This window comes from Antechinus flavipes, chromosome 4, assembly GCF_016432865.1.
Source record: "Antechinus flavipes isolate AdamAnt ecotype Samford, QLD, Australia chromosome 4, AdamAnt_v2, whole genome shotgun sequence".
Lineage (NCBI taxonomy): Eukaryota > Metazoa > Chordata > Mammalia > Dasyuromorphia > Dasyuridae > Antechinus > Antechinus flavipes.
Window position 1 is genome coordinate 446850783 of NC_067401.1, and position 21897 is coordinate 446872679.

The window sequence follows — 21897 nt, forward strand, 5'->3', positions numbered from 1 at the left end:
CTTGGGCAAGTAGCTCACCTTCTGTCTAGCCTCAGTTTCCTCAAAATGGGAATTATAATAGCACTTACCTCCCAGGATTGTTGTGAGGATTAAATGAGATCCTATTTGTAAAATGCTTAGTTTGGTGTCTAGCACATAGTAGGTGCTTCACTAACTCTTGCACCAGTTGCTTCTGTGCCCTGGATGTTACCTTTTCCTCCTTTTAGTTTCAAGTCCCAGATCAAACACTGACTGCTGCAAGAAGCCTTCCCCAGTCCTCTCTCTTTCAGCAGAGATCACCTTCATCTATGATTATATTTAAATAAAGATGTAATTTTTTCCTCTCTCTAAGTTCTTGGCCCCCTGATATCTATGTACAGACCCCTTGGGGGAGTCTGTGGATCCTAGGTTCAGAACCCTTGCTATGAAATATTCTTGTATATGTAATACATCTTGTATATTTTCTCCCTCATTAGAATGGGAATTCTGTAGAGCAAACACAGTACACTTTTTTTGGTATTCCCAGAGCTTAGCATTGTACCTTGGAGAGGGAATTGTGGGTGAGATATAATAAACATAAATACTCTAAGCATCAAAAGTCCGGCCACTTATTGCTCACAAACTTGCAATTGTGGGAGGCTCCAGTCCCACAGACACACAAAATGAAAAGGACTTGGGCAGTTAATGGGATGGGTAACCCAATCAAGAGCCCAGTTCTCCTGGTCTTTGCTTTTCTATCTGACTGTTGTAACTGGACAGATTCACAGGGACTAAGCAGGAAGGAGACCTTGGCCTGATTTATATTGCCCCCTCCCCAACTCCAATCACCCTTATCAACCACAAGCACACTGTGATTAGTAAAGTTCCTAACTCTCCATTCTTGGAGTAGCTGAAGTAGCTGACCAGGATTGTCATTGGTCCATTAAAAGCTTCCCAATATATAGATGAGTCAATGGTCAACCATGGAGTCACTGGAGTCAGTTAGGATCAAGTAATAGGCCAGTCCTCATAACCTGGCCCATGGCCTTCAATAATCAATGTTTGTTGACAGATCAACTGAGGAATAAAAACAGTGCTGGGCACTAAGGGAAATAACAAATGTTAACTCCCATAAAGTCCCTGCTCCGGTGGATTTTACCTTCTTAGCCAAGGAAACTGCACTTATGCAAAAAAGCTAGAATGAAAAAATAGACCATGACAAGTACATGTAAAATGTGCAAAGGCTGAAGAAGTAAAGTTCCCTCCCAGGGACGGATGCTTCTATGGCTTGGCAGATCTCTTATTATCTAGATTTTCCAAACCATATTTGAAAGATTAGTGGATTTTTAAAAAAAGATGTATTTCACCCAAGTAGACTGCAAACTTTATGCCCTAAACTATCAACCTATTGACTTGCCATTAATCCCTTCTGCATTCTGCTGTAGGAATAAAACCATTTGCTCTGGTTTTGGTGGACATGGATCCATCAAAAATAAAAGGGATGACTCTGACTCTCCAACTATAGAAAGGCACCATGGCTCCGGGTTATTAACCCTTTCTCCTCCTTATTCACATAGTGTGTAGGGAGGCTTTGTCCCCAACAAGGAGTGGAGCTTTGTTATTAAAGTTGTGGTTGCTTTGTTTGGAGAAGTACATAGAATGCCAGATCTAAAATTGAGAAGATTCATTTTTCTGACTTTAAATCCAACCTCAGATCCTTAGTAGCTGTGTGACCCTGGGCAGATCACTTAACCCTGTTTACCTCAATTTTCTCATCTGTAAAATGAGCTGGAGAAGAAAATGGCAGAGCACTGCAAGAAAACCCCAAATGGGATCACGAAAAGTCAGACGTGACTGAACAATAACAAAATTATTTTGTTTATGCTTATTGGTTTTCTGTAGTTCTTGAAGGCTATTCACATGGCCATATGCCTTTAGTGTGTGTCAAGGCTTGTACATTTGTTTAGTCTTTATTCTATTAAATTCAGAGCTCAAGGAAAGTGGCAAATTGACAGCAATTTGCTAGCATGACATCACCCAAATAAGTCTGCAGATATCACTTAATAAGAACCCTGTAAAGATAAGAGGAATGGTTGAAAAAATCGGAAGATGCTGTTTCTTCATTAATATCTGCCAGGAATCATTTGTTTAGAGGGAAGATGAAGTGCCCAGGAACTCTCAAAGAGAAAAGTGGGTGAGAAATCAGGTCTTTGGGTATTCCTTCATTGATTTATCCATAAAATAAGCTATGAAGTTCCTATGTTCCAGGTACTCTGTTACAAAACAGTCTCTGACTTCATGGAGCTTACATTCTCTTGGGGAAAACCAACACTTGCCCTGACAAGTTAATACAAAATCTATACAAAATAAATAAATACAAAGTAATGGGGTGGGGGCTGGGAGAGCAGCAGTAGCAATGAGGAGAAATCAGGATAGGTCTCTCTTTTTTTTTTTTTGAAACAATTTTTAAAGCACAGTCAGGGCTAAGTATGAAACACCTTCCAGATATGGAGCCTGGTCTATGCAATGTCACAGATGTGAGAAATAAGATGGGAGGGCAGGTGTGAGAGACAGCTAGGAAGTTAATTGGGAGGACTGGAGTAAGATCAGGAGACTATAATGATCCTAAAAAAATAAACTAGAATCTGAGGATGTCTATGCAGAGAGATTAAAACTGAGTGTAGTGGCAAAAATCTGGGGAAGAGGAGGGGACAGGGAACCTCTAAGGTTCCTTCCATAGAAAACTCTAAATTAATGATCCTAAGCTCCTTGGAGTTCCTCTGCTGTCCCTAAGCTCTCCTGTTAAGCGATTGTGATTCATGGACCAGCTTAAGTGGTCAGGGTGAGCTTCTGACCAAGCCCCATAAAAATGAAACCAGGCCCCACTAATTCTCCAGCTCTTAGGCTGTGATTCTTCTCCCCACTGCCTTTTTTGGAGATGGCAGTTATTGGGTGACATTGCCCATGGGGAGAGAGATAAACCATATCTCAGATGGGAGCCGTTATCACTGAGCTATTGCCAATGTGTCTGGGGCTGTAATCTACTCCTGCCCAGATCTGAACTTGCAGCCAGATAAACTGCTGGATGCCCAATTTTAGTTTATCAAGTTCTAAATAATTATCAGGGGGCAATTATCCCACTACAAGGCTGGTGGACACAAGAGATAACAGAAGGCTTTTAGCTCTGAAGCTGTTTGTCGCTACCCCTAAAAAGGCAATCTCTTCCCCTCCCCAGCTTAAACTTTAAGAAGATCCAATGGCCCAGTATGAAAGGATCATCTCTCTCTCTCTCTCTCTCTCTCTCTCTCTCTCTCTCTCTCTCTCTCTCTCTCTCTCTGTCTTTGTTTTTCTCTGTCTCTGTTTCTGTCTCCCTCTCTTCTTCCCTTCCTCCTTCTCCTGTCCTTTCACTGGTATCCAAAAATGAAATCCCAGGGGTCTGGACAAATTATCCCAGAAGTTCCTTGAACATTCCAGGGATGTTTGCTAGCACTACATACAGAGAATAAGGAAACTAGTGAATATTAGAATCAAGAAGCTTGAACTTTAAAGCAAAATGAGAACTTTGAGGTCCTAGTCCTATTCTCATTTAGCATATAAGGAAAAAGAAAACAAGAAAAGGTTTAGCTATTATTGACGATAAGCAGAAGAGTAGAATCCAGCTTTCTTGTCTTCCAGGCCGATGCTCTTTTTCTATCTACCATCATTGCCTCTTGTCTGGATCAAACTTTTAATTGACCTTCTTGCCTCTGGTCTCTTCTCTCATGGAATTATTCTCCATCCAGTTTGAGATTTAAATTTCTTTGAATATGTCTCCTCCCCGACTGCTCAAGCATTTTCAGTGACTCCCCTATTTCTCCTAAGATAAATAACAAACTCTTTTAGGTTTTAAAATCCTTCTTAATCTGGTTCCAATTTATGTTTTATGGTCTGATTTCATATCACTCTCCTATGTTTCAGACAAACTGGCCTACTGGTGGGCCACGCCATTTCCATCTCTTGTTATCCAGGACTGGAATGGATTTACTCTTGGATTGCTTGGCCACCTTTTAGGTCTAACTCAACTTCCATCCCCATAAAAAAGCACTTCTGGATCTTCCCTTTCAGATGTCAGCATTACTTTCCTGAAATCACTTTGTATTTACTGATCTATATGTGTGTTTTCTCCCTTTCCCCTTCCCCTTACTGCTCATGAAAACTCCTTAAGGCCAGATTTTTTTCCCCTTCTTGTCTCTGTACCCTTAATACCTAGCACTGGCCTGCCATATGGTAAGTCAGTTAGTTAGTCATTAAGCATTTATTATTGACTGACTGATTGCTAAGTGCATAATGAATGCTTGTTAAAGAGAATCCTCTGGAGATTTTATAAGAAATGAATAGTAGTCATACATGCCTGATTTTCTAGCAAAGACATAGACTAGAGCAGTTTTCAAAGTGTGAATCAACCACGAGGGGTTTCCAGAGGATCTGAGGCCCCGTGACTTGTGGGATTCCTGTTCATAAATTAACATAATCTACACATTACTGAGTGAATTAATTATTTACTGGAGCTATTCAGGAAAAGAGGGGCAGTGGGATATAGAGGGTAGAAACTCCATGTCTTGCCTCTGATGTATTTTAGCCATGGGATGCTGGACAAATCTGACTTCTCGGTGCCCAGGAAGAGCACGTGATGGATGGGTACTGGTGAGGGGAGTTTCCCGCCCTGATCCCAGGATGACAGATCTGCAGTGGGAAGACCCATCACCCTCATTTTGAAAGAAACTGAGACCCTTGGAGGTTGGGACTTGCCCAGGATCATACCTCAGATTTGGATTGGAGGGCAGGTCCCCAAAAGCTTGGATTGAAAGAGGGACTGGGATTTAAAAGACCTGGTCTTCAGTCTTGCCTCTGCCACTCGCTCCCCGTGTGATCCTGGATTTAATTTCTCTGGATATCATTTTCCTCATCTGTAAAAGGAAAGGGCTGTATCTGGTGTTTCCTGAGACTCCTTCCCATCTCTGAATGGACAGACCTGTGATTTTATGGCAATATGACAAATCATAAGCCAGAACCAAAAAGAAAATAAAATACAAAGTAGCTTCATCCCTTCTATGAATTCTGGTGGATTCTCTTGTGGGGGAGGGAAAGGGAGACATAAGCATTTATTAGGCACCTACTACATGCCAGACACTGAGCTAAGTGCGGGTCCTCGCAATGACCCCAGAAGGTGGGTGCTATTATGGACTCTCCTCTATAGTTGAGGAAAGGAAGGCAGACCAAGAACGAGGCTCTGTCGGGTCACACAGTAAGTTAAGGGGCTGAGGCCGTATTTGAACCCAGATCTTCCAGCCCAGGATCCCACGGACTCAGCCTCCCTGACCCTGGAGGAAGCCCCTGGCTTGGGGTCCAGCTCCGACCCAACCACTGGCTCCCTTTCTGGTTCTTTCTGGCAGAGCCTCTGAAACCACTGGAAATAAGGGCATCTCTTCCTTGGCCGCGTCGGCACTGCTGACACTAGGTGGTGCAAGAGGCCCAGGGACCTCGGAGAGCGCACCTCGTGGAGCTCGGGAGAGTTCTGCAGGCCAGCTGCCCGCAGGGGCCTTGGCTGCCCACGGGGGCCTCGGCTGCCCACGGGGGCCTCGGCTGCCCGCCCTGGGGCCTCTGTTGCCCACGGGGTTCCTTGCAGGGTTGAGATGTCCGCTGAGGACCCCCAACTTGACTTTCCATAAAGCCTGCAGTCTGCGGGGGATGGCAGGGTTTTGCAAGTTTCCTAACTTTTGGGGGCTTGAGCCCCCCACCAACCCGGCACCAACATTTTCAAGCCAAGCCCCAAAGAGAAAGGGTTTGCCCCCCTTCTGGGCTGCATCTTCCTTGGGGTGGGGAAGTTCACCTGCTTCTGGTGACATAATTTAGAGCATCTTTCTTTCTCTGTCTCTCCCTCTCCTTCCCCTCTCTTTCTTTCTCTCCCTTCCTCCCTCCTTCCCTCCCTCCTTCTGTCTGTCTGTCTCTCTGTTTCTGTCTCCCTCCCTTTCTCTCCCTCTCTCCTCCCCTCCATCTGTCTGTTTCTCTGTCTCTCCCTCTATCTCTCTCTGTCTTCTACCATTTCCCTTGCTCCCTTCCTTTCTCTTCATCTCCTTCCCTCCCTTCCTGCTTTCTTCTCTCTCTCTCTCTCTCTCTCTCTCTCTCTCTCTCTCTCTCTCTCTCTCTCTCTCTCTCTCTCTCTCTGTTTCTTTCTTTCTGTATCTCTCTCTTTCTCTCTTTGTGTCTTTCTCTGTTTCTCTCCCCATCTCTGTTTGTCTTTCTCATCTGTCTCTGTGTCTCTCTATCTCTCTCTCTCTGTCTCTCTTTTCTCTTCTTCCCCTTCTGTCTCTCTCTCTGTGTCTGTCTCTCTTTCTCTGTCTCTATCTCCCTTCCCTCTCTCCATCCTTCTTCCTCTATCTCTCTCTGTCTCTCTTTCTGTCTCTGTTTGTCTCCCTTCCCTCTCTCCATTCTTCTCCTTCTCTCTCTCTCTCTCTCTCTCTCTCTCTCTCTCTCTCTCTCTCTCTCTCTCTCTCTCTCTCTCTCTCTTTCCCTTCTTCTCTCCCTCTTTCTTCCTTCCTCCCCTCTCTTTCAGGACACATTAACCTCATTATTTGTATTTTTAAAGCTTCCCTTAAATAAAGAAATCACACACAAAGTGAGGCTGGAGTGAAGGATTAAAAAGTTGACCTTTCTGACAAAGTGGATGGCGTGTTCCAAAGGCTGGCGATCGATCGATCAGGAGGGAGACCCTAGGCCTGCATCTTCTCTCAGTGGATATTTAACCTTGGGGGCTGGACGACTGGTCAATCTGGGCGAATGATATTTCACCAGGTAAGTAATTGCCGCTTTAACTTCTGCCCTGGCTGCTGCCAGCCCTTCCTGCCCCTCCGGTTAGCTCTAGCCCAGCTGAGGATGCCCCATCGGCCCTGGGGACCCGGCAGAATAACTCGTCTGCTCTGCTGAATCCCCATGAAAGGCAAGAAGCCTGTGCCAAATGCTACATTTCACTGCAGTTCATTCAGTCAACTGGAGTATTATGGTATGCATTAGCCATGTGAGGCTTTTGATGGGGGTTTCTGTTCAGCTCTGCTTTTCTGGCAGATGTTATTTCCCTTCTTTAGATCCCTGCCGGGCTTCCCAATTTCTTCTCGCATCATAATAAATCTCCCTGACTGCAGGCTTCAAAGTCTCCCTCTTCTCACCCAACTTTCTCTTCACCTTTTACACCTTAAACTGCCAGATAGCAGGAGACAGCGCCAAGCAAAGCCCCATCCTGGCCCACGCTCAGGTCCGGGTTCCCGTATCCATGCCCCCTCTCTGGTTATACCTTGCCTGAGATGAAGCAACCTAGAAGAGTAGAAAGAATTAAACTTTGAGAGCCAGAAGTCCTGAGTTCTAATCCCATCTCCGAAATACATCACTCGGGTGACCATCTCTTTGGGTCTCTGTTTCCTCATCTGTAAAATGGACCAGCTGGCCTCTGAGACCCCTTCCTGGTCTTTCTGTCTCTCCCTGCTGAAACTCTACCTTTCTTTCTTCAGAAATTGGGTCTCCATTGACAGATATTGTTACATGTCTTATACTATCTTTGTCTCTGAAATGGCTTACATTGACATACTCCAGAGAGCCTTTTCCAAATTAACCCAGTTTCATTCTAGGACCTAACACCTCAGCAACTCAACTACTGCTCAAATGAAAAGTAGACTTAAGAAGAGAATGAAAATGGGTTTCCTTATTTTCAGGAAACAAATGGACTTTATTACTGAAAAATAACTCTTTCCTTTGTCATCTCTGCCTCCCTACCACCATATTTAAGGCAAGGATAGCTCATTTTACTCCACTGATGTTTTGATCTCAACATCAGAATCTTAAGTCAAGAGAAGGGTCTCAGAAACCATCTGGCTCAAACCCCTCATTTTACAGATAAAGAACCCAAGATCCAGGGAGGACGTGCATCTTGTGCTTGCACAAAGGGAGTGGGGATTTGAATTCAGATCCTTTTAACAGTAGAGACATTGCTCTTTCCCTTTTTCCTTTCAGCAAAGCAGCTCTCACCCTTGTTCTTCCACAAATTCACTACAAACCTGTCCATTTTTCTGGAGATGCAGGAGACGGCCTTATTAAAAATTTTTTCTTCACACATTTTATGGCCCTAGTGAAAGGGGCCTTTTGATTGTCCCATGGTTTTTGGTGGCCAGGTCTTCTCTTTTTCTGTTCCACTCCCTCATTAGCTCCTAAGACATTCAATGGGCCATGTGCTAGGTGTGAGACTGCCTGAATTAAGTCAGAAAACCCATATTCTAATCCTACCTCCGATACCTCCCATCTGGCTGGCCATGGAGTTATGTGATGATCAGAAGAATCACAACTTATGGGCAGCTACGTGGCTCCATAGTGCATAGAGTCAGAAAACTCCCATCCCAAGTTCAAATCTGGCCTCAGATGCCTACCAACTGTGTGAGCTGTCACTAACTCTGCCTCAGTTTCCTCATTTGTCAAATGAACTGGAAAAGGAAATGGCAAATCCAGTGTCACTGTCAACAAAATCCCAAATGGAGCCATGAAGAGTTGGACTTAGATGAAAAACAACTGAATGATCACAGTATAAATCACATTACTTCTACCTTTTGCCTTTAATAAAACCATCCACACATTAAAAAAAACATTGCCCTCTTAGTAACATGAGCCAAGAGAAAGAATACTGGGTTTATAATCAGGGAACCTGAATTCAAACCTTATTATGCTTTCTTACAACCTTTTGCGGTCTTGGCTAAGTTTTTTAATACCTCCAGACTTTGGCTTAAAAAATATCTGTAAAAAGAGATTCTGATATGTTTAAAATGATTGAACATGCTGTCTTCAGGTGGGGGAAAGGAAAGGAGAAAGGAGGGAAAAAATTGAAATCCAAAGAAATAAGTGTCTGAGGTACAATTTGAACTCAGGGCGAGTGCTCTAACTATCCCCACTATATCTTTAAACAGGCTGTACCCCTATGCTGGGAATGCTCTTTCTTCTCATTTCTGCCCAATGAGAATTCCTACCTTCATTAAAGATTCAGCTTAAGTGCCTTTCCCTATATGAAGTCTTCCCTTCCCTTAAATTTTTTAATTTAAAATTAAAATTTCACATTTTAAAATTATAAATTATGTTTTAAATTACTTTTATTTCATATACATTTCAAAATTTATTTATCTATTTGTGTTGCTTTCTTTTTTCCCCAGTAGAATGTAAGCTTCTTATGGTCAAGTCTTTTTATTTTCCTGCCCTTGCCTTCCCTAAGCACAATGCAGGAAGGCTTTTGCTTCCAAAACTTCCTTCAAGATAGCTCAAATCCTGGCTTCTGCAGTAGACCTTTCCCTCTCTCTACATCACCCCCCCATCCCTCCACCTCCTCTGATGGTTCCTTTTAAATACATTTTGTATGTACTTGGTTGCTTGTATGATGTCAAGCTCCTTGATGTGAGCTCCTTGATGTATGGAGCTATATTTTGTTTTTCTTAGTATCCCCAGTACTTAGCACGTTGTCTGGCATATGATAGACTCTTAATAAATGCTTGTTGACTGGCTGACTGGCAATCAATCTTTGTTGAATTGAATCAGTGAATTGAATTGAATTGCCTTTGATGAGAAGCTAGGGTTGTTTAAAAAATCCTTCCTACAAAGAGCATGATGAAGCATTTCTCTTGGTAAACAACTCTGAAAGTCTAGTAACCAGGGTATGACATTCTTCCTTTTATCCCAACTAAGTTCTGCTGGCAAATAGATCAGGGAACTTTCCAAAAATGGTCCAATGGAAATTCCTCCTTTTATTCTGTATAAGCCTCCAATGGAGTGGTTAAACAGTGGCAGTCCTCAACCTCTCCGTTTATAATGACCCTTAATGCCTTAGCTTCATAGAGTGCTGGAGTGATCTCTGTGTACTTTAATCTACATTACCTCATGCAATTCCAGAGAGACAGAGAGACAGAGAGACAGAGGGGCGGGGAGAGAGAGAGACAGAGAAACAGAGAGAGACAGAGACAGAGACAGAGAGACAGAGAGAGACAGAGAGAGAGAGAGACAGACAGACAGAGAGAGAGATAGAGAGACAGAGAGACAGACAGAGACAGAGACAGAGAGACAGAGAAACAGAGAGAGACAGAGACAGAGAGACAGAGAAACAGAGAGAGACAGACAGAGAGAGAGAGAGAGAGAGAGAGAGAGAGAGACAGACAGAGACAGACACAGAGAGAGAGAGAGACAGAGAGACAAAGACAGACACAGAGAGACACAGAGAGACAGAGACAGAGTAGAGAGAGAGAGACAGAGACAGAGACAGAGAAACAGAGAGACACACAGAGAGACACACAGAAAGACAGAGACAGAGAGAGACAGAGAGAGACAGAGACAGAGAGAACAAGCAGTTATTATTATCTCCATTTTATCAATGAGGTTACTCACAGACTCCTCAGCTGTTAAAACTGAAAGAAACCTCAAAGATCATCTAGCCTATCTCTCTTCCTTTTATAGATAAGGAAACAGAAATAGAGAGGAGTTGGATGATTTTCTTAAAGACATCCATTGATCGTGCCAGATCCGAGTCTCTTAAGCACTTATCAAGTAAGTGTTCTTTCCTCCACACTACAATGTATTTTTGGCTGCCACCAAATCCTAAAATTCCTACTGCAATGGAACTTTGCATGGTGACCTCCAAAGATGGTGTTATTGTCTTTAAGTACTTGCCTTGAAGCTTCCCAAGACTATCAACTCTCAGATTGGGAATGGCTCTCAGAACCATCTAATTTAACCTTGACCTGAATCAAAAATCATATATGACAGATAATGAACCAATTTCTGCTTAGAGATGTTCATTGAAGGCCCATCACCTCCCAGGACAAACATTTCCCTTTCAATTATTAGAAAATGTTTTTCTTATATTAGGTTTAGATCTATTTTTCTGTAAATTCCACTCATGATCACCCTTTTTTCCACTCTTTGGGATGAAACAAAACAAGTCTAATCCTTTGTCCACAAGATAACACTTCAAATATTTAAACATCATAGTCATGTTTCCCTCCCCTCCTCCAAGTCTTTTCATCTTCTGGACAAACATTCCCAGTCCTTTGTTTGGCATGTGCTCCAGTCCTCTCACCAACCAGATTGCTCTTCTCTGGAGAGATTTCCAGCTTGTCTACTTGTTTACTAAAATGTGGGATGGGTACCTTGGCACTATTTCATAATTCTGGACAGTATCTCTCTCACTGCAGCCTAAGCTTGACTCTGTCATACAATGATCACTCACACTGGGCTTGCAGTTCACCCATATGCCGAGATCATTTTTCACAAGGATGACCGTCTAGTCATACTTCTCTTATTCTGTACTTGAAATGCTGAGTATTCCAGCTCACCACAGAACCTTACCTGTAACTTCTTTTCATTTTAGCACCAATGATCTATCCTGATGTTCAAATTAAGTCTAATGCTTTAATCTGTTGAGATCCTTCTGGATTGTGATTCTGTCCTTCACTGTTGTTGCCATTCCTCCAGCTAAATGTTATCTGAAAACTTACTACGGAGAGACACTGGTATAGTTTTAACCAAGTCACTGGCAATTATTTAATAGCATAGGATTATTCCCTTGGGGCCTTCCCTTCCTGTTGTTATCATTTCATTGATATAGTCTGGGTCTGACCATTCAATCAGATCTATATCAGTTTAGCTCTACTACCTGCTGGCCCCAAACTCTCCATCTTATTCAAGGTTATATTATGAGAGAATGTGAATTGTTTTGCTGAAATCCAATGTCCCCAGCATTTCCTTCACCCCATCTGCCAATCTACCCAGCTAGTAACTCTGCTAACGCGGGAAATGAAATTAGTCTAGCATGATGAAGCCGGGCTGGTGTTTAGTAATCACTGCTTCCCTTTCTAAGAGTACATAAGCTACCCTTTAACTGCTGTATTCTAGAAGTCGGCCTTGAATAGAAATCATACTAGATCAAAATAGAAATTCGCTGGTCTCGCCATCAAAGAAAGATTCGAGACAGGAGTCAAATAGCCTTCCAGTTTGGACTCAGATGAGAGCAAAGACTCCAGCAGGATATTAAATGACTTTGAGCAGGCTTTTCTTCGCCCTGTGTTTGGAGGATTGTGGTTCTTTGGTCTATACGGGGAAAACCGGACTCCTTATTAATGAAAAGCCGTGTTAGTGACACACCTAGTCAGCCCCAGTGTGAGTGACTCGGTTTATTAAGGCTCTACTAAAGATGGTTTCTTTACTTGCAAGACAACCTTAAATAGCATTTCATTTAAAACTGGTTTAATTATTTTTAAAAGACGGCCCAATTAAAAGCTATATGCTTCTTCTATGTATGTCTTTATGCATATATCCATATATATGCATGTGCTTAGCAATTTAATTACATGGAATAAATAATTTACTTGGGAAAAACACTAAGGAACTTTCCATTGCTGCATTCTAAAATTGGGTCATCCGCAATGAGGGTGGAGGGGCAGAAATTGATGGCTTCCTTCGGGCTCCCAGCAGTGGGCAGCTCTGACCATACCAGTCGCTGTGCTATTGTCAGATGTCAAACTTGAATATCTCTCGACTCCTCTTTTGTTTGATGAAATGGAAACCCCAACCCCCTCCAATGCAAGTACCACTTCCAACACAATCTTCTTCAGTTCCTCCGCTTACGAGTGACTTAATTTGGATATATGGTTCCTAACTACTCAACTGTTCCATGTTATTTCTTCCCAGTAGAAAGTAAGCTTTTTTTCTTTGTAAGTCCATCGCCTAGCCCAGTGGCTGTTCCAAAAGAGATATTTGATAAATGTTTACTGAATCGAAGTCCTCTAAATTGAATTGGCCAGAGAGGTCTGGTCTTTGGGCCTTGATTATCAAAGCCAGTTTCCCAGCTTTTCTGATAAGCAAATGTGCTCTCCTTAAACAAAACGCATCAAGTTTATCTGGATTTGATTTGATTTTACTTTAGTTTTTCTTTAAAGGGAAGAGGTGAAAAGTGGTTATTTCTGCACCAACTATTTCCAAAGCAAGTTATCATCTACCCCTCTGGGTGATTGGATGCTGCTTGTCACCATAGGGCCCACAGGACTACTTTGAACAGTTATTGGGTGAGTTTTTTCTTTCAAAATTACCCAATGTTCCTTTAAGGCCCATTTAGCTGCAGGTTTTGTTTATTCTCCCGGCAATCAGCGTTTAAAAGAAGACAAACAAGCATTTTTTTCCTGCTCTTTGAATCCCTGCCGATCCTTCCCTCCCTCCCCCAGCCCAACACCTGAAGCCAAAGGGTCTGGCTGAGTCCCTCTGTAACCCAAATCCCCTTTCCGGGACCTGCCTTCCTCCTTCCACCGAGCCGCAAAGAGAGAACTTAATAGGAGTAAATGTAATTTCAAGAATTGCAAATGATGTTAGAAATTTGCAATGCAATTAGCATCCCTGGATTTGGCACTCCTCGGAAGGCGAGAAACTCCTCGGTGCCGCCAGGGCCTCCACGCAGCCTCAGTCTGCACAACCTGAGCCCGCAGCTGCTCGGGATCATATTTAAGTAAGCAGGCTTTGGCCTGCTTTCTTGCTCAGATGCGGCGGCGGCTGCTGGCTCCTCCCTGTTCCTCTTCTCTCCCGTTCACTTGGGTGCTTTGGTTCCTGGGTCACTTCCTCAGTTTCTAGCAGAAGGTCACGTCCATTCTCTTTGAGGCTCTTGGAGGCCCAGGGGTATATGGTAGCACTTAAAAAAAAAAAAAGATTGCCAGGGGTGTGTAGATTTAATTGGCTTCTACTTGACCTTTTAGACCACTAACTCCCACTCAATATATCCCTCTCCATATTCCTCCTCCAATTTCCTAGAGTTAGCAAGACTCTCAGTCCATGTAGTTCAAGCCCCTCTTTTATAGCAGAGGTTCTTCGAGGCCCAGAGGGGAGTCTCTGATTAGGTTTCAGTTGGTCCATAAATTGGGGTGGGAAAAAGAGACACCTTTCTTTTCTGTCTTCATTAACTGAGGTTGAGCGTTTCCTTCTATTATTATTATTATTATTATTAAATCAATCAAAAGGTATTTTTAAAATTTTTATTCTTTTGAGAACTCATGTTGTATTAGACTTTTGGCAGTGTCTCCAAAAATGATCCTTCTCCCTTTCTTAAAATTTAAAAAATATTTACAAATATCATGGATGTGAGCTAAAACTTCAGAGCTGTTTTCCTTTCAGTTTCTATTAACATTACTAATTTGGATCATTTTAATATAAATATTGATAACTTGGATGTCTTGTTCTTCAATTATTTATTATTATTTGATCAATCAGAGGGCATTTTTTGGTTCTTTATTTTTTTGAACCCTTTCTTAATTTTTTAAAAAATTTTTACAAATTTCATTGGATGTGAGCTAAAACTTCAGACCTGTTTTACTTTCAGTTTCTATTAACATTAGTGATTTGGGTCATTTTAATATAAATATTGATAACTTGGATGTCTTTTTCTTCAATTATTTTTTATTATGTTTTAATCAATCAATCAAAAGGCATTATTCATTCATTTATTTAGAGATCTCAAAACATTGTATTAGACTTTTGACAGTTCCTCCAACAATGATCCTTTTCCCTTTCTTAACTTAAAAATATTTTTTTTTTTTTACAAATATCACTGGCTGTGAGATAAAACTTCAGAGCTGTTTTACTTTCAGTTTTTTATTAACATTAGTGATTTGGATCATTTTCATATAAATATTGGTAATTTGGATGTATTTTGTCTTCAATTATTTTTTATTATTATTTAATCAATCAATAAGTCAATCAAAAGGCATTATTTAGAGATCTCAAAAACATTGTATTAGACTTTTGACACTTCCTCTTCCAACAATGATTCTTTTCCCTTAATTTTTTTACACAAATATCACTGGATGTGTGAAATAAAACTTCAGAGCTGTTTTACTTTCAGTTTTTATAAACATTAGTGATTTGGATCATTTTCATGTAAAAGTAACATGGATGTTATTTTTTTTCCCTTCCAATATTTAAAAAAAAAAAACACATTATTTCAAGAAGGGCTCCATCAGTTTCATCAAACTTCCTAATGGGTCCACAATGCAAAAAAAAAGGTCAAGAATTCCTATTGTATAGATTAAGAATCTCAGAATCAGGGAAGTTTCATCACTCGATGAAAGATGCGCAGATAAAGGCTGAGAAGAGATTGGAACTTGGATCCCCTACTCCAAAGCTAGCACTCATGCCATTCTGTCGTGTCTTCCTCCACCCTTTGTCTTTGTTTTGTTTTTTGTTTTTTTCTTCTCACTAATCTGCAGGGCGGCAAGTGGCAACTAGAGGAAACACGGATTTACTTATTTCTGCCTGGTGGCACTCATCATCACAGAAACTAGGAACCTCTGTCTGTTCTAGACCAAAAGAATGAGAGAGACAGGGCTTGGCTTCCGAACAAACCCACAGCCCTATTTTTCTTAGGATTTATTTATTTATTTATTTATTTTTGGCCATCTGGAAAATTAACGCTGGCTAGGGATCGGAACCTTGTTAACCGCTTAAGTGATTGCAAAATCCAGAAGCTGTGTCCTGAAGGGTCTATAGAATTCAGTGTAGACTTCCACTCCGGGGTCCCTCCCCCTCCTTCAAGTAAAGAGCAAAGAAATCAGAAGCTCGTGAAGGGGGGAAGTGAGCAAGGGCTTCCAAGATTCCAGATGTGCTTGTGAGACAACATGTTATGGGGCAAATTGATTTCACCCCTGGGAAACTGGAGCTTTTTTTTTTTTTCCTTCCAAAGTTCTCGTCTGCAAAGCAGGCTAATGCTATTCCACATTAGTGCATTAAAGTGTGGCCTTATTAATTCAAACATAAAGGCAACAAAATAAGCTGTTAAATTTAAAATATAATACATATATAATGAGGGAAATGTGTGAAAGCTTTATTCAAATGAAAATACAGAAGTGTTTGAACTACTGAGGTATCTTTTGTGTTGAGTTATGAGCATATGTAATAGATTTAATTATTAATTTCCCCATTGTTCTATGCACACAGACAGGGTTCAAGGCACAGTCATTCTCTGGCTTTCATAGATCTAATTTGTATAATTATTGCCTGAATAAAGAATTGCTCCAATTTCGAGCTTTCTTCCTCAGCTTCATCCCTCCCCGCCTCCCCAACCCCAATACTATTTCAATGCCGCATTCCAAAAGGGGACACCTGCCATTTCTTTAGTCAGCTGATCTTCTGGGCTGATGGAGTGAGCCACTGCCGATGACGTCCCCTTTCAAGTCTCTTTTGTCTAAGTGAATTATCGTGCCTCCTTTTAATTTTATTGAACAAATTACATTTGTCAAGGTCTATCTTTGTAAATAAATGATAACTCTAGACACATGGATGTGTATTTCTGCTGTTCAAGGGCTCTCTCGTTCCATTTCTGGGAGGCAGATGAACATGAAACAAAGGAAAAACTTTCCTCTAAAAGCAATTATCTTTCTGCATTCCCATCAGTATAATTATATTGCAGGGAATTTTAAGAAGCTGGGGAAGGAGAATTGAATGCTTAAAACTGTGTTGGCTGAATTGTTATGCAAAAGTTGAGCAGGCTGTATTGCATCATAGGAGGGTATAAGCTCACTGCTGGCTGAATGCCTTCCAGTCCATTGGGGGGGTAGCGGGGAGAGTAGGGGAAGGAGACCAGATGTAGGAGTGAATAATATTAATGTCGGCTCTGAAAGTCGAGGGCTGGAAGCAAAGTGGCTGTCGATAAAGAGACAAGAAATAGGGTGGCCATTTACCATGAGAGGGTTTACTCTGAAAGCCTCCTTGGGTCCCTGGCCAGCCTAGTAACCTCCAGTTTATGGTCTGAACCAGTAGGGTTGATGGAGCGCGGAGTAGCCCGTAAATGCACAGTAATGGAAGTGTCGATGAGGATGACACAGGAAAAAAAGAATAGCTAGTTTAGAAATAGGAGTGCAATTTGGGGGACTGTCGTGACACTGTGTCAGTGGCAGACATCCACACTGGCCATTTTCATCCTTGGTCCCCATTAAGGAAAGCCTGATAGGGGTTAAGACTTGCTTGCAGTGGATTCTTTCGTTTCGTTCATTTTCTTCTGATCTAGTGGAAAGATGAGATGATTGAGAATGAAAGGGCTTGAGTTCAAATCCTGATTCTAGCTTGTTTTATTTGTGCCTTTGTATCCCCAGGACCTCAGAGACCACATGGCATAATGCAGAGACCAGACTCATCTGAGTTTGAATTCTAGCTCCGACATATTTTGGTACATAGCATATAGTAGGTGCTAAATAAATGCTCATTGCCTTTCCTGTCCTTCTTCTGGACAGCCCTGTGAAAATACGCATGATATCTAAGAAAGGAGCTAATGTTCTGAGGAGTGCCATCCAGTCTTTTAAAAATTTTATTTATCAGTCTATGAACAAGGTAACAGCCTAGAGAGGTATGGGGAATCTCCTAGAAATGGATAGAGACAGAGAAGTTTCCCTGCAAGGGAAGGAAGGAAACAAACATTTATTTCTCATTTTCCATGTAGGAAGCACTGTGCTAAGAACTTTATTAACATCATCTCACTTGACCCTCATGACAATTCTGGGATGTCTATATCTATTGGCTATATGATTCTAGACAAGTTACTAATATTCTCGGTATCTTAAGCAACTTAAGACCATAAATTGCAAGGTGTGAAGACATTTTCTCAACAAGGAATTCCTTATGCCAATGAAATCACAGTTCTAGTCCCTCCAAAATCTTTGGGTCAGAATTTGCTAAATGTGAATCATTAAAAAATCAATATCCTTTTGTTCATCATTAACACAACTAATCAATATGGTATGGGCAATATTGCTAAAGAGAATGGACTGAAAGAGTCAACCAGCATATGTGTACTAATGGGATGATCCATGTTGACAGAGCCAACAACAAGAAGTATTTGTTTTTCATATTTAATATTTTATTTTTTCCCAAGTATATGTAAAAATAATTTTAACATTTGTTGTTTTGAAATTTTGAGTTCCAAATAACATCCCTTCCTCCTGTCCTGCTCTCCCAAACAGTAAGCAATCTGATATAAGTTATATATGTGCAATCATTTGAAGCATTTCCATATTAGTTTGTGGAAGAAAACTTTAACAAAACAAAAAAAAAGGAAGGAAGGAAGGAAGAAGAAAAAGTGGGAAATAATATGCTGCTTTGGTCTATATTTAGATGTCATCAGTTCTTTCTTTGGAGGTGGATAGCATTTCTCATCTTGAATCCTTTGAGATTGTCTTGATTGTGTTGCTGAGAAGAGCAAAATCACTCACAATTGTTCATGGTACAGTATTGCTGTTACTACATACAATATTCTATGGGTACTGCTCATTTCTTTTTGCATCAGTTCATGTAAGTTTTTCTGAGTTTTTCTGAAGTCAGCCCCCTTGCCATTTTTTATAGCCCAGTAGAATTCCAATCCAATCATATACCATAGCTTTGTCAGCCATTCCCCAATTGATGAGCATCTCCTCAACTTCCAATTCTTATTCACCACAAAAAACTGCTATAAATATTTTTGTACAAATAGGTTATTTTCTGTTTAAAAAATTTTCTTTGAGATTCAGACCTAGTAGTGGTATTGCTGGATCAAAGGGTATGGCACACTTTTATTACCCTTTGAACATAGTTCCAAATTGGTCTCCAGAAAGGTTGAATCAGTTCACAACTCCACCAACAGTGCATTGATGTTCCAGTTTTTCCAAATTCCTTTCAACATTTAAAATTTTTCTTCTCTATCATATTAGCCAATCTAATATGTGTGGGGTGGTACCTCAAAGTGGTTTCTCTAATCAGTAGAGACCTACAGCAATTTTCATATGACTATAGATGGGTTTGATTTCTTCTTATGAAAACTGCCTGTTCATATCTTTTGACCATTTATCACCTGGGGAGAATGACTTGTAGTCTTACAAATTTGACTCAGTTCTCTATATATTTGCGAAATGAGGCCTTCATCAGAGACACTTGTGTAAAGATTGTTTCCCCGTTTTCTGTTTTCCTTCTAATCTTGGCTGCATTGGTTTTGTTTGTACAAAATCTTTTAAATATAATTATATAATCAAAATTATCCATTTTATATTTCATAATATTCTCTATCTCTAATAAATATTTTTAAAGTATCTATTCCAAACCACACACTGTGCAAAATTCTAGGGTTTCAAAGATAAAAATGAAAAAAAATATAGCTTTGCCCTCAGGAACTTATTTTCTATAGAAATAATAGAAATAGAAAAATTAGAAAAAATAGAAAGCTCTCTTCTCCACTGATCAGTTTTGATTAGAGTGATTCCTGTGGCCCAACCTACAAAAGTGAGGATATTTCTTTCTTTGAGGCAGTTAGATGGTTTGATGGATAAAGTACAGAAAGACTGGAGTTTAAATTCAGTTTTAGATACTATCAGTATGATATTGAACAAGTCATTTTAAATGACTCTGCTTGCCCCAATTTCTCAACTATAAAATGGGGATTATAATAAGACTTGTCTTTGGGGATTACTGTCAGAATCAAATGAAATTATATTTGTAAAACACTTGGCATGGTTCCTGGCACATAAAAGGTGCTAAATAAATGCTTATTCCCTTTCCTGTTCTTCTTCCTGGACAGCCTATGAAAATGCACATGATACCTAGGAAAGGAGCTAATGTTCTGAGGAGTGCTATCCAGTCTTTTAAAAATTTTATTTATCAGTCTATGAACAAGGTAACAACCTAGAGAGGTATGGGGAATCTCCTAGAAATGGATCGAGACAGAGAAGTTTCCCTGGAAGGGAAGGAAGGAAACAACATTTATTTCTCATTTTCCATGTGGGAAGCACTGTGCTAAGAACTTTATTAACATTATCTTACTTGACTCTCATGACAATTCTGGGATGTGGATGATATTATATCCTCCTTTTTATAGTTGAGGAAACAGGCAGACAGAGGTTAAATCACTTGCCCAAGATCACCCAACCAGTAAGTGTCTGAGGCTAAATTTGAACTCAGGGAGAGGAATCTTTCTGACTCCAGGGCTAATGCTCTGTGCACTATGGCACCACATAACTACCTTCCTCATCTGTAAAATGGGGATAATAAAAGCTGCCTATATCACAGGATTATTGTAATGACTAAAAGAGATAACATTTGCAAAGTACTAAGTAAACTCTTATATAGTCGAGCAGCTACTATTATTACAAATAAACCTTCATTAACAGGGTTTTTTTAATCTGCCAGGGACAGTTAAGCTCCCCAAAGTTTGATTTCTAATGGGGCAGACAATATATAAATAATCACAAAACTGGATATTATACATAATGTAAATAGAAGGCATTCTCAGAAGGACCAGTTCTTTAAAAAATGTTATTGTAGGCTCATTGCATCGTAGACCGAACTGGAAGGAATCTTGACTTCATTTTATTGATGAGGAAACAGAATTACATAGGGGTCCTAAGACCTGCTCATAGCCCCAAGCAGCAAAGGACAGCTATGAACTGAGGGCCTTTAATTCAAAATCCATCACTCAGGACTAGCTCAGGTGGTAGAGATGGAGTGGAATGAGGAAAATGATCAATAAATGCTTTTTTCTCTGCTTCCTTCAGGTAAACTTTGATCAATCAAATATACAAAGCAGTCTTCCTCATTCTCATTCCTAATTGGTTAATAATCTTGGCTATTCTCCCTCCATATCATCAAAGACCCAGAGTTCTATTATCCATACCTTTCCTCTTCTCCATACCTAGGTGGTCACATCCCAACCCCTGGCCTAGGGCAGCAGTTTCCTAATAGGATTTCCTGCCTCCAGCTTCTCCCCAATCCAATCCATTTCCCACAAAGATGCCATATTAATATTACTGAAGCACATTCGATGGGTCACTCCTCCTTCAAACATCTGCAGTGGCTCCCTATTGCCTCGGGGGGAACAAATGATCAACTCCCCTGTTTCAAAGCAAGACTGTTCTGGAGCTAAGTCCAACAGGTGAGTTGATTGTTAAATTTTCAGGCATTTACACCTTGAAAATTGACAAATTATAAATTTGGACTGCATTTATTATTTGTTGATTTCTAGACTTAAGAAAATGATGGAAAAATGTTAATAATACAATTTAAAATGAAAAGTGTGTCATGGATACAATCTTTTCCCTCCCTCCTCCACCGACTCTCAACTGGCTGTTAAACATTTACCATCATACCACTTCCTTTTTCTCATTTTAACACCCTTCACAAACTGGATCCAATCCATTTAGGTTGATTTCACGTGGTTTCCTCTCAAATACTGTATGTTCCAACCAAATCAGCCCACCTGCTGTTTCCCAAGCCTCATATCCCACTTTTTTGCCCTCGTTCAGGCTACTTGCTGTTCTTGGAATACTTTTCCTCTTCATCTCTGTCTTCGGGAACCCTGCGATGGCACAGCGGGTCTGAGTGCTGGATTTAAGAGTTGGGAAGATCTGAATGCAAATCCTGCCTCAGACACTTACAAGCTGAGTGATTCTGGGCAAGTCACTTTACCTTTTGAACCTGTTTCCTTACCTATAAAATGGGAATAAGGATGGTGAGGATAAAATAAGGTCATATATATGGTACTTTGCTCACAAACTCTCTATAAGTGCCAGTGATTAATTTATTATTATAATTACTATAGATTATTGTATTATATCATTTCATATATTATATATTATGTCACATATAATATATATTGCATACATTAAAATATATATTAATTATATATGTATATATTATAGCATATATATTACATGTTATATGCTTATTATATGTATTGTGTTACACATATTACAGATAATTTATATCATATTTTATATGTGTATATCATATTTATTATTATTACTACTACTCTTGTTACAAGGTAGTCTTTATTGATTACCCCCTTCCTCTCCCTGTTAGCATTCTTCCTCACATGAAAATGTTTTGTATTTACTC

General features: G+C 40.4%; 1 long non-coding RNA gene across 1 annotated transcript; it reads left to right on the forward strand.

The window, feature by feature from the left end:
* Window positions 1–6501: 6501 nt before the first annotated feature.
* LOC127563063 (uncharacterized) lies at window positions 6502–21551 on the forward strand. The gene is made up of 3 exons (XR_007953881.1): window positions 6502–6789; window positions 20700–20935; window positions 21306–21551. It is a non-coding gene; the product is annotated as an uncharacterized LOC127563063 (long non-coding RNA).
* Window positions 21552–21897: the final 346 nt, after the last annotated feature.